This window comes from Sminthopsis crassicaudata, chromosome 6 (genome assembly GCF_048593235.1).
Source record: "Sminthopsis crassicaudata isolate SCR6 chromosome 6, ASM4859323v1, whole genome shotgun sequence".
Classification (NCBI taxonomy): domain Eukaryota; kingdom Metazoa; phylum Chordata; class Mammalia; order Dasyuromorphia; family Dasyuridae; genus Sminthopsis; species Sminthopsis crassicaudata.
The window spans coordinates 201,057,787-201,070,982 of NC_133622.1; the positions used below are offsets into that span (position 1 = coordinate 201,057,787).

At 33.3% G+C, this 13,196-nt stretch overlaps 1 protein-coding gene across 40 annotated transcripts in view; it reads left to right on the forward strand.

Moving 5' to 3' along the window:
• The window catches only part of SOX6 (SRY-box transcription factor 6), a 701,644-nt gene that overhangs the window by 282,608 nt on the left and 405,840 nt on the right, over positions 1-13,196 (forward strand). For 2 of the 40 annotated variants that reach the window (XM_074275214.1, XM_074275222.1), the window contains exon 1: positions 7,769-10,722. The exons of 34 other annotated variants lie outside the window; for them this stretch is intronic. The gene's annotated coding sequence lies outside the window, so the exon portion shown is untranslated. Of the gene's footprint in view, positions 1-7,764; positions 10,723-13,196 lie in introns of those variants that run through there. 4 more of the 40 variants (XM_074275220.1, XM_074275224.1, XM_074275198.1 and 1 more) reach the window with 3 other exon arrangements.

Sequence of the window (13,196 nt, forward strand, 5' to 3'; positions counted from 1 at the left end):
CTATGAAGTCAAATTTCCTCTTTGCATTAGGATCTTCAGTTCATCCTCTTTATGGCTCATAAATTGTCCATTTGTATGCATACATGGATCCATGGTATTTTCTTATATCCCTTTTGTAATATATGGTTTTCCCATGTCTTCTCATTCTATTCTCTGTTGTATCTGATATATGTAAGCAGTTTTTCTGCTTTCTCCTCTCTTTTTATTTTTAAAGTCTTATTTGACGAGATTCACTCACTCCAAGCAAATGTCTTTACTGGCCCTGACTAGGTACACTTTATATTTTGCCAGCAGTGTACCTGTATACTATATATTTTGCCATCATTATTGTGTTTTAAGCTGTGACTCAGAAATCCAAATCCTATTCTTAGACACTATCTTTTTAGATATTTATTTATTTTCTAACTCTACTTTTCTCTCTGAATCCCTCACTTTCATTTGCTATTAGTGAAAGGTTCATCTGTATCTCAAGATCTTTGTTGTTTTGTTCCCCCTCTTGCCCGCTGGCAGCACTCCCCACCCATAATCTTTGGTAATGCTTTTAAAGTTCTTTCTGATATAATTTGTCCTCACAAGAATCATCAGAAGAGGTTTTCCAATTTGATAGCTCTTAGGGGACTCTCAGTAACAACCCAGATACATGCCCTAGGAAGATAGCAGGTTTCTTTGATGTACCTGTTTATTTAATCTAACTATTTATTTAGCTTATTCTCAGTCATTGGTTATGAACTTTGCTTTCAGTTTTTCTTTTTCTATTATAAGTTTAGAAAAACTTGAGTTTTAGCTTTGGAAGGGTATTTAGAGTTCATTTGACCTAAGGTTTCTTTAGGGTTGATGAATTAAAAAAACACACACATTTTAACTGTAACTGTATAAATGTTTTACTTTGTTATACTATGTATTTTATTTCATGCATTTAAAAACAGTTTTTCTGAAAATGGATCCATAGGTTATACTACAATGCAAAGGGAGTCCATGTCTCAAAAAAAAAAAAAAAAAAAAAAAAAAAAAAGTTAAGTAGTTCTAATCTAGTGCATTTACCATTTTTCTCCCAGGGTTGAGGAATCTGAGACCCAGAGGTAAAGAGGTCTTGCAAGTAGTAAGTAATAGAACCAGTACATAAATCAGGCCCTCCAATTCCATTTTCAGTTCTCTTTTCATGGCATTAACTTGCCTCCCATATTAAAATGACTATAGTTATAAATGCTACAAATAGTTCTTTCTTCCCTTTTTGAGCATGTTCTGAAAGGGAATGTCAGTTTGTAATTCTTCCTATATGTTTCTGAACTGCTTTTTCAAAAAGATTACATAAATTTGCAATATCACAGGCAGTATGAGTATATCTCTTTACTTATAACCAGTTATGATTGAGTTTTGCCATTTAAAAATTATTTTTTGTGTTTTGCATGACTATACTTGTATAACCTATGTCAAATTGCTTGCCTTCTCAATGAAGAGAGTGTGGAGGGAGAGAGAGAATTTGGAAGTCAAAAGTTGAAAAAAATTATATGTAATAGGGAAAAATAAAATATTTAAATTATAAGAAAAAATTACTTTTGCCAATTTAATGGTCATGAGATCATGAAATACCTCTGAGATTTTTTCCTTTTTCATTTCTTTCACTGTAAGTGAATTCAAACATATTTTTAAAATGCTTCTTTACAATTTGTATTTATTATTTTATTAATTTTATTTTGACATTCTTTAACTACTTTACCAATGAAGACTGGGTTTTCCCCTTAATTTGTACTTTTTCCCAGAATGTGTAAATTCTGGAAAGTGGGCTTAAATTTTCCTAACCTATCATTTGTTATTTTAGTTTTATTTTTATCATCATTTGATATAGCAGAAAGAATGCTGGATTTGGAGTCAGAAGCATTAGGTTTAAGTCCCAGCTCTGTGAAATTCTAAGCAAGTCACTTAACTTTTGATTATCTCAGTTTCCTCATTCATAAAATGAGAGGTTTGCCTAGATGTCATTTGCTCTCCTGTCCAGCTCTAAATTTTAAAACTTTTATGTGATCAAATTCATCAACCTACCAAAAATGTATACTTTTTATTTGGTAGAGAACTTATTTGTCTTTCACAACTGAGATAAAAATATTTATTCCTTTCCTTTAAAACTTTGCATGATTCTTTTTATGTTCAATTCATAAATGCATTTATGGTGTGAAGCATGCACCTTTTAAAATATTTGACCATAATGGTATACACTTTGAATAATACTATTTTTTCCATTGCCATTTATGGTGTGAAGCATGCATCTTTTAAAATATTTGACCTTAATGGTATACACTTTGAATAATACTATTTTTTTCCCAGAGGTTAATATATATAAAATTATCAAAAATATAAATGTATCAAACAGTAACTGCATATACATTTGGTTATAGTTCTAGATTTAATATTCTGTTACATTAATCTGTTTTGTTGCTTAGTTCTAGATAATTTTGATAAATCACATTGTTTTCTAATGTGATTTAAGGTCTAGCAGGACAAATCCTTCCCACCTCCATCCCCACCCCAGGTTTTTTCTTCATCTATTTCATTACCATTTTATTATCCAGTTCTAAACGGTAAGTCATTGTGATTTTTGTTGGTACTGCAGTAAGTAGATTTAGTCAAAAATAGTCCTGAGGACTTGAGTCTAGGTGAATCAAATAATTTTTGTTTTATCAATACATATAATATAATTGGAAGGAGAAGACAGGTTTTGAGGGAAGATGCTGGATTCTGTTTTGGATTTATTGGGTCTAAAGTACATGAAAGACATTTAGGTGAAGCTATCAAAAACATGAAATGTGGAAGTTCAGTGAGTGGTTCACTCAAAGATAGAAAGGAGGCTGTATATAGGTGAAAGAGCAAGAGCTAGAGCTAAAGCCAGCCAGCCAACCAGAGAGACAGATAGAGAGACTTATTGATGAATGACCTTGGGTAAATCATTTAACTCTCTCTTTACTTCTTTTTTCTTCTCTCTAAAAATAGAGGATTATATTAGATTAGATAATCCCTAATGTCACTGCTGTCTATTATAAATCCTATGAGAAAGATTTTATATATATTTCTTTCTTTGAACACAGTTCAGTCACAAATTATATAGTAGTTGCTTGGGACTTTCACAGAATTAATTAATTAAAACAAGCAGAAAATGAGTCAAATTTTATTTATTAGACCTCTCTTTCCTTAAGCAGCATGACAAACACTCTGTTCCACATGCCCATAGAAATTTTCATTCCCAAAGCATTGGTGGATTGAATTTTAAAGTAGACTAAATTTACAATAAAAAAAAAATCATAAAATGAAGAAATTAGACCTTTATCTTTTGTTTCTCCCTCAGAGTTATTTCTACTTACTCTTGGTCTATCTGAAAGTTTTTGCAAAGTATTAGTGGCAAGAAATGATATCTTTTTAGGTGTATTCATACTCAGAAAATGCTTTTTGTTCCCCAAATCTCAAAATCACAGAAATGAAGAGATATTGGATGGTTTTTAATTCAATCCATAATATTCTATCACATTCCCAACAAGTAATATCTAATTTTATTTGCTAATTTAATTTCCAGTGAGAGGAGCTTACTGCCTTCTGAGGCAGCTATTCCATTTGTAGGTATCTTGGTTAGAAAGTTTTTCCTTACATTGTCTCTCTGCAACTTTTACCCATTCTGCCTATTTTAACTCTTTGGGATCAAATAGAATAAATCTAATCTCTCTTCTATATGATAATGCTTAAAAGGTTGTAGACAGCCATCTTCTCCATCAAATCTTTTCTATTTTTTATTTTAAAAGTTTCCTTCCGATGAATATTAATCACTGACAATAGTATAAACATTTTAGTATACAAAGAAAAGGAAAAAAGAGGAAGGTGTATGCATTGTAAACTATTATATGGTTTATTTAAAAGATATATTAAATTTAACAAAATATCACTATTACTTCCAGCTTATTTTTATGTTCTTCTGAACTTTTCTTTTGATCTTTTATTTTAAAATACACATCAATGTTTCAATGATGCTTTTCTTTCTTTTCATCATTATCACTACATACTTCCTCCCAACCCACAATTCCCTACTATCTACCAGTATAAACACCATTCCAAATAAAAATCCTCTGTTATATAAAACAATACAAATTCACACATTATGCATTTTTTATTCTGTTACCTCTAGTTCATCATTTCTCTGCTGAAAGATAAGAAATGGGATTGGTCATTGTATTGATCATATGTCATAGTTCTTTAATCTTCCAGAATTGTTTTCTATACATTATTATAGCCATTATATCGATTGTTCTTTTGTTTCAGCAAACTTCACTTTGAATAAGTTCATACAAGTTATTTCAGGTTTCTTTGAATTAGTCTATTTAGTTACATGAAAACATTATATTACATTCATATAACATAATTTATTTAGCTCTTCCTAAATCCAGTCTCTAATATTGGCACCTATAATATTTCCAGTTCTTTTTAATGTATTTATACCATCAATATATAGTTATCATCTAAAAGAAAAAATATTTACATAGTAGTGTTATCACTTGATTAAAAGGTTTACACAGTTTCCTGACTTTTTGTGTCTAGTTTCAAATTGTTATAAGGTTCCTTTCAAGGTTGAAACTTATCAAAATTTAGGCAGTCAATGAGCATTTATTTAGTGCCTACTGGTTGATATATGATTATTATTTGCAAATATTTCCTGACCATTTGCCCTGTGGATCAAGTATTATATAACACACTCCTTGTCTTGAAAGAATTTACTGTCTACATGGGGAGATAAGGCAAGTACTCCTAAAAAAACTAAATATTTAAATAGTGATGCAAAGGGAAAAACAAAACAGTATATGATTGAAGAAATGAGTGGTACACACTGTAATAGCAATGATGCCATGAGTTCAGAGGAAGTAGACACACTGCAGTTTAGAATAGTTAGGGAAGTAGTCAAGGAAAGCTTGGAGGTCATGGGAGTAGATTTGGGTTTAGATTCAATAGAACTTTGGTGACCAAGTGTTTATGGAGACAGGATTAGCAAATGTAGACTAGAAAATGGTCCTTATGCAGGGCAACCTAATTTCATTTAACTGTGTGGAGGCAACTGCAGCTTCCAGGAGACAAGGGAAACTGACTCCCAGCCTTACAGGTGTTAAGCTGAAGGGCTGCTTGTATGATTACTCTGTCCTTGCAACAAAGAATATTAAGATATTTTGGTATTTAAGATAGGGAGTAATGGACACAGATCCTAGGAGAGAGATCCTAACAAAATGTTCTAGAAAACTTTGATAGGAGAGAATATTTTTAGTAGAAGAACCCCAGGAAGGCCCTGACTATAACGTCTCTAAACAGACTGTGTTGCTTTTGGTCTCTTCAGTGCCTTGGAAAGATCAGACTTTCAGTAAATATTTGTTGAATTGCATTGATCTTCCACTTTTTGTAGTTGGAAGGATCATTGCAGAAAGAATGCTGCCTAAGCCCTAAGAATGGCAAATTCTTCCTTTTCAAAATCTTTTTACCATTGGCTTTTGGCTTATTTTATCCTTAGGCTTTCCTTCTTCACTTTTAAGAATGAAATTTTGATGAGGAGAGAGAGAAGAAAATGTTACATCTCAGGGGAAAGGCTCATTCCTATGCACAGGTCAGAAAGAATGAGTGGACAAACCTCTGTGATGCTACCCTCTCATTTCTGCTGTATCCCTAGCATGTGCCACACTAATTATACATGGCATTCAATGGGAACTCCCTGTACAGACTCTTCCATAGAGAGAGAGACACACATTGTTGATCAGGAGAGAATGTTTTGCCATAGGTACATTTTGGGTATTTTAATTTGTTTTCTGTACCACCATCTCCTCCCCCATCCCCTCTTAGCCCCCATTCTCATGAAGTACTCCAGTGATTCCACGGTAATAGCTAAATTTGCCTACAGCAGTTTTCTCTATTTTAGAAGGTAAAAAAGGTACATTTCTCTTAGGACTAGACTTCTGAAAGTTTTCCCATTTCAACAGATTATTTTTCATCTTTCCTTAGAGTATCTAAAAAAATTGCCCTAAAAATGTGGGGTGTGTCAAAATTATTGCAGGACAAGATAAGACTAATTCTCATGTATTTTCTGTCTCTGGAAGCCCCACCTTGACTTTGCTGCTGTTTTTAGTGCTGGCACTGTGATGATTCTACATTACTGAGGACTGGGTTTGGGGAGCTTTTATTTTCTGCTGTTTCATACCAGTTTCATAATTTCTTCATGACACTTTTCTTTTATGTTCCTTATTCTGAATGTTGCATAAGGCTTTTGAGAGATAAAGGACTAGTCTTGAATCACAAAGACTTGACCATGAACATACTGACTGTGTGATCCCTGACCAGTCTCTGAACCTCTCAGTGTCTCTGGCAACTCCCTAAAATGAATTGGTAATCTGTATCTGCAACAAAACTTCAGGCTCAGACTTGACAAAATGGTATCTTTCCTTTCAAAATCATGGTAATCACCTGAAATAGGTACTAGTAACCTAGTTGTGGAGTTATATTCAACATGTTGTTTTGTTGCTCAACAACTTTCAATTCAGTCACTTACCTACTCACTCACTTATTCATTCATTAATTCATATTTTTATTCAAAATATTTGTGATGTATGCAATATCTACAACATATTATGTTAGGCTTTGAGAGTTGAAATCAGGAATCAATCTGTTTATTCAGTTTCAAACCAGTCAAACTTATGAAAAAATTATTTTATAGAGCTAGAAAAAAAGTAATAATAATTTAATTGGAAGAACAAAAGCTCAAAGATATCAAGAGAATTAATAAATGCAAAAGAAGGTAGTCTACCCATACTGGCTCTCAAACTATTGTAAAGTGGTAATCCTCAAAATAATCTAATGTTGGCTATAAAATAGAGTGATGGATCAGCAGAATAGATTAGGTACAAATTACATTATAATAAATGACCACAGTAATCTAGTGCATGATGAACCCCAAAGTCCAAAGAGAAACTCATTATTTTACAAAATCTTCTGCGAAAACTAGAGAGCAATATGGCAGAAACTAGCTATAGATCAACATCTTACACTATGTATCAAGATAAGGTCAAAGTCGGTACATGGTTTATACACAAAAATGTGATACCATAAAGCAAATTAAAAGAGCATGGGATAGTTTATCTGTCATATTTATGGACCAAAGAAGTTATAAATGGCTTTACAAAATGTAAAATAGATGCTTTTCATTATATAAAATTAAAAAGTTTTTGCATAAGCAAACCCAATACAACCAAAATTTATAAGGAAAACAGAAAACCAGAAAAAAGATTTGTAACAAATATCTCTGATAAAGGCCTTATTTCTCTAAAATATATAGAGAGCTGAGTCTAATTTATAAAAAAGGCAAGTCATTCTTCAATTGATAAATGATCAAAAGATATGAACAGGCAATTTTCAAAGAAATTAAAACTAACTATAATCATATGAAAAATGCTTTAAATCACTATTAGAGAAATGAAAATTCAAACAACTCTGAAGTATCACCTCACACCTATCAGATTGACCAACATGACAAAAAGGAAAATATTTTGATATTGGAGGGTATGTGGGAAAACTGGGACACATGCATTGTTGATAGAGTTGTGAACTAAGCCAACTATTCTGGAAAGCCATTTGGAACTATGCCCAAAGAGCTAAAAGATTGTGCTTATCCTTTGATCCAGCAATATCGCTGCTAGGTCTACATCCTAAAAACATCCAAAAAAAAAAAAAAAAAAAAAAAAAAAAAAAAAAAAAAAAAAAAAAAAGGAAAAGGACCTATTTGCACAAAAATCTTTATAGCAGCTGCTTTTGTGATAGCTAAGAACTGGAAATTGAAGGGATGCCCATCTTTTTCTTTTTTATTCAAATCTTCTGATACAAAATGACTAATCTGGAAATGTTTTACATGATGGTACATGTATAACTTAGGTCTGATTTCTTACCATTTGAGCAAAGGGGAAAGAGAAGGAGAGAAAGAGTGAGGGATAGGATTTGAAGCTCAAAACTTTAAATAAAAATATTTTTTTTAAATTGGGGGAAAATAAATCAAGAATCACAGGATTTTAGCAGGATCATTAGTTTAATTCTCTCTAGACAATTCACTTAATTTCTCTGAGACGGTTTTCCCATCTGAAAGATGGGTATAGTAGAAACTTTTATCTTCCAATGTTGGGATGGGGCTTAAATTGAGATAATATATTGCCAAGGGTTTTCAGACCTTAAAGCTATCTAAACACTGGTACTATTATCCAGAAGGTGATAACGAGCACAATTTAACCTTTGCTTGATGACTAATGATCATTATAAAAGGGTCATCAGTTATTGTACTTTTCTCTGATAGGGTGACGCCCTCGGGGACTGTTGTTGTATGTGGAGGACTCTTTGCTGGGACACTAAGTGATTTCATACTGCTGGGCTTTTAGTGTGGAGACTTCTGCTTTCCCTCTCATTCTTTTCTTGCTGCTAGCCTGCCTAGTGTCTTATATATAAGGCAAAATATATGCCTTGGCCAGTCACTCTTCTAATTTTTGGGGGCTTAGGAAATTAGATCACGAAGTTGGTTAGAATTATGTGGAAAAAGCAGAGTACTTCCAAGGGAGGGCTTCAGAGACTCTTGTACCTAGACTTTGAAATATCCATTTTGCTTTCTCAGAGACCTTTGTGTTTATTTTCAAGTTCTCTACTGTCTATCTTTTGGATTGTTGAGGATTGCTGGATAAATGAAAATAATAATAACAACTAACATTCATGCAGCATCATAAAACTTGCAAAACACTTTCTATATATTATTCTCACAGCATCCCTGTGAGATTGGTGCTATCGTTATTTCTATTTTATAGATGAGAAAATTGCAGCTGAAAGATACTGATTGACTTGCCCAGGATCACACAACTACTAAGTATCTGAGATAGGCTTCTATAACTTTGTACAAATCCCAGTTATTACTATGGAAGAGTAAAGAAGGATTTCATATTCAGCCCATGTAAAACATCACTGGAAGGAATATTTTAAAGTCCTGTTTAAAAAGTAAGCCACCTTTCTACTAGTGAAGAAACAAGCTACGCTTTCTTTTGGTGGTTTTGTTTTGTTTTTTTCATGTCATGACTGGGAATTGAATGCATTTATTCTTAGATTTCTTATATTAAAACTTCCATTGGTTCTTGGATTTGATATGGAATTAACAACAATCACAAAAACTACTCTTATTGTATGATTAAAGTACTTGCTTGCAGAATGGCAATACTTGATCCTTGTGTGGAAGAGTTACATGAAGCGATTCAAGATGTGAATTCTCACAACAAGCTTTGAATGCCTCTTTTTTCTCTTTTCTTTAACCTTGATTTTGGCTATTTTCCAAATGCAATTTTTTTTGATAACCTTTAAGAGCAGTGTTTTATGGCTTTTGAAATATCTGGCTTTTTATTTTTCTCTCTTTCTGGGCTACAGCTATCTTTGGCTAATAGTGATCTCATACCAAAATACACTAACTACCTTTGGCCTGTTTGGGATCTGTGGACAAAGATCATTGAAAGGCGTGTGGATGGATATTTAGAACTCATATAAATTCCTATGCATTTATCAAATATAGTATTTGTTCCCTTCAAAGCAGAGCACAGATGTCCAAGTCTACGGGAAGAGGCTTTTCCTAGCTTCCATTGTTAGCACTCTCTCCTCATTGAAAGCATTCTATTACTTTTTACATGTTTTGAGTTTACCTGCTTTTATCATGTTGATTCTTTCCTTACCCTCACAAGTAAAATGCAGTTTTCCTAAGGACAAAGAGATTTTGTTTTTGTTTTCAGTCCTCAGTGCCTCAATAAGGGTCCTTGTACATGGTAGACACTAATAGATGCTTGTTTGATTACAAGTTATCTGGATTTTGAATGATTGGTGCTGAAATCCCATCCTAGCTTTATTGCCAACTATTTGTGCTTCCCTTGGCCATGTCACTTCCTTCACCATTTAATGATTTTATTTTCTCATTCATAAAAGTTGTTTGGACTAGATAATCTCCCTTTTAGCTATTTTATGCTCTCATGCTAGGATCTTCTTAAATTGTGACTTCTCTCTTTAGAGATATGGGATAAGCCCAATCACTAGAACAGGGTTTCTTAACCTAGAATTTATGAGCTTTTAAAAGATATTTTGATAATTCAATTTCAATATAATTGGACTCCTTCACAATCATATATTTTATTTTATGAATTTTAAAACATTGTAAAAAGGGATCTATAGATTTGCTAAATTGACAAAGAGATCCATCCATACTACATGAAAGCCAAGGACCTTTACCCTGGAGACAGGTCAAATATTGGTATATATATATAATAATAAGTAGTGACCACATCATTCTGTAGAATGGTTTGCAATGTTGTACTGTGTTAAAGTTCCCTCAGAACTAATTCTCTGGGTCTATTTGGTTATTATTATTATTGAAAGAAGTCCGCTAATGACAATTCACTCAATATTCTACATCTCCCCCACATACACTGTGTTGTGTGTGTGTGAGACAAAGATAAAATACTATATATGTTTCCTTCAGAGAAGGGTGTGGAATTTAAGGGTGATATCAAATTAGAAATAATGATAGCAGGGAGAGGCACCCAATTAAGGTACTACTGTGGCCACCAAAGGACAAAGACAAGAAGCTCACCCCAGCAGTTGGATATTTGATGCACCATTTCAGGCTATTTTCTTTGTGGATGCCTGTGGCAGGTATGTTTCTTTTGTGTTAAAAATGACAGCTTATAAAATAACAACATAAAGGTATGCCTCTGACAGGGAACGAGCTAGGAGAGGATAGAAGAAAAGTAAAACCAAGGTATCCAGAGAAACCTGTAATGGCTAACTTTTGACTTTCTTCTTTTACATAATGGTTAACTATGAGAAGCAGTTTACTAAAAGGCCGTTATGCTTCTTTTGGTTAATAAAATCAGAATCAGAGTGTAGAAGACAAACTTTGATTATGATGCCTGACTTCCTTTAATTACCTTATTTTTAAGGTAAATTAATTATCTTAATGATTTTGAAAACTTTGAGGGTCCACAAAATAGCACTCCCAGATACCTTAGAGTTTATAAAACCAATATGCATTTGTGAATTTTAGTGTGTGTGTTATGAACTAGGTGGTTGGGAAGAATGGGGAGGAAAGTTAGTAGGGAGGAAGGGAGAACTTGGGAAATGGAAAGTAAGTGAAAAGATATATAAAATCACCAGGCCTTCTGATTCTGTACAGATGTGGTGAAGGCTGTTTTGTTCTGAAAAAGCCAGGAAAATCAGGCTGACTTCAGTTTTCTTTGGAGAATATGTGTAAATATTGTTTGACATATGCACAATTACAAACAAGCAAGCTAGGAGTAAGGGGAAAATAGGCATGACCAAAAAGTAGCATATAAGAGAGTAGAATAACGCTCTTTGGGATAGTTTTAGTAGTTTCCTATTGGGAATAGTTTAAGTTGAACAGCCTATGTGGGCCATTACAGGTTTACAGTGTTTTTAATTTTCTCTCTGCTATGCACTTGTTGCTTTTTATTCAGATAAAGAATTTGATAGTGCTTTATCAGCTTCTCCATATTTATGCATATGGAGCAATGCTGTTGGATGATTAGTTAAAGTGGGGGCTGAAGGCCAAAATTCATGGTTCACTTCCTGGTTCATTGCTTGCCATAGGATATTGAAGAAAAAACAACATCCCTTACTTTCTCTGAGCTTTGGCTTTTTTGTATATAAGAGATAAACAATTCCTCTATGTTACTATCATTGGGTAGGAATCATTCTTCTTCCTTCTTCCTTCATTCCATTCATCCATTCTACAAACGTTAAGTATTTACTCTATGTAGAGCACTACTCTAGTTATTGGAGGAAATAAAAAGTTTGAATGAAATGCTATTCCTGTCCCCATGGAGTTTTTAGTCTTGTGAGGCAATAATATACAGTTAACTATACTGTATAGTATATTGTAATAAGGGAAAAAACCTATTGAATTTAGACTCAAAAGTTCTGAGTTTTAATTATGATCCCAACACAGATAGACTAGAGCAAAACAGTTTCTCCAAGCTCAGTTTCCTTAGTTTTAAAATTAGGAATAGGAATTTCAAAAACTTTTTTTTTCCAGTGCTAAAAATCCCATGAAGAGTACACAAAAACATCCAGGAGAAAATATAAACACCATAAAGAAGATGCTGCCATGTTTTTAGTTTTGTATCTTCAATGCTAAACGTTAGTGTTTTTAATATATATAGACCTACATAATCAGTTTTTGTTGAATTAAATTGGAATGGATAAATGTTTATTGAATTGAATAAATAATAATGTTAAGAGTTGAATAAATAAATGAGTAGATTGGCAAGAGTAAGATAATGTACAGGGGCTATAAAACAACGTTCACATGTATTTACTTGGAAGGGAAAATTAGTTTGGGGCTATAGGATGAAAAGAGTAATAATAGTTCTAATTTCTATAATATTTTAAAGTTCATAAAGTATTTGGTTCACAGCTCTGTGTAGAAGTTGTCTTAGTCCCTTTTTATAGATGAAGAAACTGAGCTGCAATTAAATTACTTGCACAGGATTACAATGTCAAAGTCAGTATTTTAATCCAGGTCTAATGCTCTTCCCACTCTGCCAGACTGCATCAGCCCAGTGTGACAAACATTGTTGAAAACACTTACTATGTGTGCTGGATAATTGCTAGATGTTGGAGATTTGAAGACAAAAACTGAACAGTTTTTGCCCTTAGAGAACTGATTACTTCTGATGGATATAGCATTCTCACAAATATGATGCAAGATGATGTGGGAAAATGAAATGAGCATCAATGGGAAGAATGAGAGTTTGAGGATGAGGACATCCCATAGAAAAGGTGCCATCAGCAGAGCCTCCTGGGCTTGTACATCTCATCTCCTTTTACAAATATAGATATGAAGGGAGGTAGAGGAAGAGATTAGTTGGAGGTCACTTGGGGTTGGGATTGATGGTTGGAGGCATTAGATTACTTTGGGAAAACTATATTTGGGAATACCCATATTCTGGCATCTCTTCAGACCACAGTATGGGGAGGGCAGCCCACCTTTTTAGGTTAAAAGGATCAGCCTATGTCTCTAAAAGAATGACTTCTGCAGAAGTCTCATGAGCCTCTACTCAAAACACACACCCATGTCACTGAAAAAGAGAGAAAGAAGCAGTTTTGTT